Here is a 5,694-nt window from a genome sequence, read left to right on the forward strand (position 1 = left end):
TCACCGTCATAACTTGCAGCTTCAACTCTTACTTCATTCATACCTGCTAAGGACGTTCATTTTCTCTTTCCCAACATCTTCACCTCGCGCTCTTCCTTCTTCCCTCTTCCTTCTTCCATCTCGCGCTCGTGCTTTTTTAAGCACGAGCGCCGTGCAGTTTGCAAGTCAGACGTGGAGGTGATGTGTCCTTCTCGCTACACGGCCCTTTTTAGTGGTTTTCTGAATGACTGACTTTGATGTCATGAACCGCTGAGCTGCCTGAGATAAGTCAGTTAATTGAATGACAGAGAATTGATCATCACCAATTTTGACAATTGATTCTGTCACTTACTAAGCAAAAACACCAAACATTTGTGGGTTCCAGCTTCTCAAACGTAAGGATTCTCAGCGTTTCTCTAAATGATATCACTGTGAATTTATGATTTAAATTGTTGGACTAATTGTTAATCAGACAACACAAGCATTTAAAAACTTATCCCTTTGGGTGACTTGTGATTGCCTTATATTTTTTGGACTTGTCAATTGGTTTGAGAAAGTCATGAACAGATTCATCAATAATGACAATGTTGCAGCCTGAATATAATATAATAGGTGACTAATAAAGCACAACATACAGTAACAAAAGCTAAACGAGACAAGAATAGAATAAACCACTGCAATAATAATAATTAGTAGTTTATTTATCAATTAATTATACAAAAATAAATAGTGACAAATGTCCATCACTTTAACACAAGTTGACATACTCATTTAACATTTTCTTTGTGACTCATTGTTAAAAACCCCAAAACATTTTACCATGGTTAAAAAAAAACAATGAGAAACGCAAGTCCTCACATTTGAGCAGCTAAAACCAGAAACGATGTTTATTTCATTTTTTACTGAATAAATCACAGATTAATCGATTGTAACTATATATATATATATATATATATATATATATATATATATATATATATGTGTGTATATATGTATGTATGTATGTATGTATATATATATATGTGTATATATGTATGTATGTATGTATGTATGTATATATATATATATATATATATATATATGTATATGTATATGTGTATGTGTATATGTATGTATGTATGTATATATATATATAAATCACAGATTAATCGATTGTAACTATATATATATATATATATATGATTAATTTAACATCAATGAGCAGATCGATTCGTGGACTAATTGCTTCAACCGAAAAGAAGAATTGCCATCCTTCTGGAGAAGAATGATTTATTTATAGGCTGAAGTGCTCCCGTCTGTGATGTGTGTGTTGTAACGTGATGTTGACGCGCGGTGGACCAGCTGGCACCGCCGGGTGACAGGTGACTGTTGCAGAGCCGCAAGCACGCCGTTAACCGGCCGACAACACCCCAAGTCACCGAAAATAGAGAAATAATGAAATACAATCATATTGTTTTGTCAATGACCGGGGACCGCTAGAACCGACCGACATTTGCTCTCCTCTCCTTCCCTCTCTCCCCCCCGCCCTCCCCGGTCCTCCTCCTCCTCCTCCCTCCCTCCTCCTCCCTCCCTCCTCTCCGGACCGAGAATGCCCGTGTTGTACGGACACAGTAGCGATACGGGCTGAGGAGACATGGAGGCCCAATTAACGAGAGAGGCCCGCGCTGACACATCCAGGCCTAGCTAACGGCGTGTCGGACTGGGTTTTGGAGCATCTCGGGAGATATCGCGGATACCAGTTGCTGTAAGGAAAAGGGATTTTAACACCAAGGAAGGAGAAATAGAAGGATATCCATTTCGGGTCTCTGTTGATTCAACGCAGCCGCCATTTTGTTGACAGTTAGTGTTTTTTTAATAACCTACACGGCGCTGCATCAGTTATTTTATAACGGCTGAAATTGAATTCGCCACGTTTCGTCCGCGTGTGTTTCTGTCGACTCAATTGTGCGTTTGTCTTTAAACCCACGTCGGAGGGTTTTTGTGGCTTCGCTGACATGCTAGTGCATCGCTAGCCGCCGTAGCCGAGATGTAGTAACACGAGTGCCTCCGAGAATGTGACGGAGATGTAAGATTATGTGCATCAATTGTCCGCTGTCGTGTCACATTCGCTCGGTTTACGGGACCGGTGTGAAAGCTGGAGGTGTTTGCCACTCATGTGTAAGGTAAAGCTGTGCCGGGCGACATTTGCCTGAATCGCCCTCAGACAGGCTGCTGATAGATGGCTAGTTAGCTGCTGCCAGGTGCCATTGATGCAACCCGGATCACGGGCTGTCTGTTGTTGGACGTGATGGCAGCTACTATAGCTTGTTACTAAATACACGAAAAGCTTTCATAATGCACGGGTTAAATGAGGCGCCATGCCTATTTACTGCTTATTGTCCGAAACATTTTGGAAACACACATTTTTTGGGGGGGTGTGGGGGGTGCTACATTGTGACACTCAGTTTACACTATCGCAACTTTTGTGTTTTGGAGGTGACAAGGTTAATAACCCATTTTTGTACGCGGTCAAGAGCTGTGAGCATTGATTTCTGATTGTGTTTTGTGGCCGCGTGCAATACTGCTACTTTGTTATAACCGATTTGGCAAATCTGAAAATAGCAGCAGTATTTATTATGCAATTGTAGCTTTCATAGTGTTGCTTTAGCTCAGGGCGCGCGCCTTTTGAGTTGTGTCATTAAAGACAACATTGAAATAGCCCACATCTGACATTTTTCATGTGTTGGCTTTTGGCAATTCAGGACTTGAAAGATACAATATGTGGCCACCACGTTGATACACCCGAAGGGAGGACACAGAGCCAAATAATGTGAACGCCGTTTCTGGACACTTACAGAGGTGAGTCAATACATGGATATGATGGGTTTTTGTTGTATTTGCTGATGTATTGTTGCTGTTGATAGGAAGCAGATTGCTCACTATCACTGTTGTCGTTCCCTTCAGACGATTTTAATCTCATGTTTACGTGTCAGAAGCTAAATTACTCCTTGACTGCATGCATTACGGTGTCACCTGCATCTACAAGATCAAGTCTCTAAGGCCGGATTTCCTTTTGATTGAGACTAATTATGAGAGTGACTAAACGGGGATGCATTCGCTGAGTGAATACGAGTAAATAAAAGGTGATGGGTCCTTGAGGGGCAGTTTTGACTGTACAAGAAACCAAAAGCAATCACGTTTTTATTTCGGTTTGTTCAGCCCTCCGCCGACCAGTCACGCTTTTTTCTGTGTGCATAATATGAGGGGAAAGTAATTTAAATGTAATACACACATTTTATGCAGCGTATTTATTTGAAAGCAGTTCAAAACACTAGAGGAGCTTCCCCGGGCTGCTACAGACGTGTGGCATGTGTTCAGGGTGCTGCTCTGACTGACACCTGTCATCCCGGACCCGTTTATTGTAGGTTTAAACATTATAGCCGCCTCTTTAGTTGAAGGCCATGGTGTGTTATTGAATCGTGTTCGAGCACGTCCGCTGTTAGATGAAACAAATTAATGGTAGTAGTAAAGGAATTTGGCTGCCCTCCCCAAAGCACAGCAGCCGACTAATGCCGATGGAGTAAAAGCCCTGGGAATGACACGGGGCTCTGAGGGCGGACGCCAGCCCTCATGTGAATGATGTGGGGGTGGGTTGGTTGGATACTATTGCTATGGCCAAAGGGGAAATCGGCAGTTATGAACAACGTGTGCAAAAGTGTGGAGGGAGGGAGAAAGGGGAGGAAAGAAATGGGAGGGGGCGCGGGAAGTTGTTTACTACGTCTCCGCCTGCTCTGCCATGTCTTAGGTCGGTGGCCTGATATTGATTAGTGATTCTACTGTTCTGTATTTCAATGTCTGATACTTGTTCGTGTTTTATGTGTCCATATGCCTTCTTTAGCTCCTGGTTATTTCTCTGAAAGTTAACGAGGCATGACTGATATCTGTCTTTAAAAAAACAGTTGTGCTGTCATTCTCGTGGTTTGCAGTATGACTGTGAAAAACTAAATGACTGCAGTGGCGTTAACCGCTTTGTAAATGCAAAAGTACCTTCATGCTAAACATGAAAATGATGTGCTTTAGTGTTTCGAGTCACAAATTAGAAAGCGATTCGGCCCAGTGTTGGATCATTTACAGGAGAACAAGGGCCAGTAAAGGACCTGGCGTAGCTTGTTCGAGGGGAGGGGAATGTTTTGACTCTCCGGGCGGCTTTTTTCAAGACTTCTATCAGTAGCCTTTCAAAGAGTTCGGTACTAGAGTGGCTTATTTTTGGCATAGCTGCTGTCAGGGTAGAAGCAGTTAGTACAACTGTGAGCGCTTAGTATAAAAGAATGAGGAGAACATTTGTCACTCTGTGAGAGAACACGGGGAGGAGGGGAGTTGGTGGGAGGAGGGGGGCTGAAATGTGTTTTTTATTAAAGTAGGAACACAGTGACTCTAGTTTTTGTGCTCTTATTACTGCTTTTCTAAGTTTGCGAAATAGAGTAGAAAGAGGATGGAAAAGCTTAAGGAAGATAGTAAAAGAACACGGAAGATTGATGGAGTATTAAAGAAAAGAGGGAGGTGTGATTTGAGTGTGGTATGTGTAGCGAGGAGGAGTCTGCAGTTTTGAGGCGCAATAGAGTGAGTAATTGACGTAAACACAGAAAGGAGGGCGTGGGGCAACTGCAGGCCAAACTCCCCAAATCGGTCTGCGATAACTGTGTGGTTCAACAAAAATAAAAAATCACTACTACTGTTTTCCACAGTCGTAATCCAAAACAAACATAGTCTAAAACTCTGTGTAGGGCAGTTTTATTTTTTCTCTTGCAGTGACACTTTAGTGATGTGTCGACTTGTATGACTTTCCTTAGGCTCCATTAAGTGGCTCCTTTAGTGCTTTCCACTAATGTAGGGCGCAGAGAAACCGCCGGCACGTTGACGCTCTATCACTCACTCTCAGTTGCTGCTGGCGAAGGCTGGAAAAGGCGGTCGGATCCTCTGTCTAGTCCCAGAGGGCCCAATGTGCTGAGGTCACAGTTCTGAATTGCCTCCAAATGACTTCAGCCAGAGAAAGCACCTGCTTGGGGGTGAATCCGCATTAAATCACTCAGTGACCATAGGGAGCGGTCGACAACTTCATTGAATTGGGCTGTCCTCTAAGGAGCACAATTAAGAAATGCTGCTCGATGCTGCTGTGCTAACGTAGGGTATGAGCATTTTGCCACCATCACAGGCCTCATGTGCTTTTTAGTTCTAATCTAAGGTAAACAATTTTGATTCCTTGAACCTAAGTTTACATTTCTCAGGTAGAAGAGACGTAGCTGTATAAATAGGTCACAGACTGTGCACGGAGGACGAACACACCATTTAAAGTGTCACCCAGACGGGATGAAGGACGGCCTAAAACCAAATGGATGATAAAAAGTGTTGCTCTCGGGCTGCTTAAAACTGTCACTGTTTGTTTGGTGTTCTGTGTTGCAGTGACTAATGTGGAATTTGTTTTTCCTGCCTCCGTCCTTTCTTTCCTTCTCTCTCCCTGCTATACCTGTCTTTACTCCAACAGTTGAAGGACGGAGAAAGAGGGCTGGACTGCCAAGGAAGGGATAGAAGCCACCACAAAACCAGGAGAGCTTCACCCTCACCGTTATCCCCCTCCCCCTCCCCCCCCTTAACCCCTCTCCCATCCCCCAACAAACACTTTACCTGGTATCCACCACATCTCTTCCCTAGTAAACCTGCACATCCCTTAAAGTTCTT

Source organism: Taurulus bubalis, assembly GCF_910589615.1.
Source record: "Taurulus bubalis genome assembly, chromosome: 16".
Classification (NCBI taxonomy): domain Eukaryota; kingdom Metazoa; phylum Chordata; class Actinopteri; order Perciformes; family Cottidae; genus Taurulus; species Taurulus bubalis.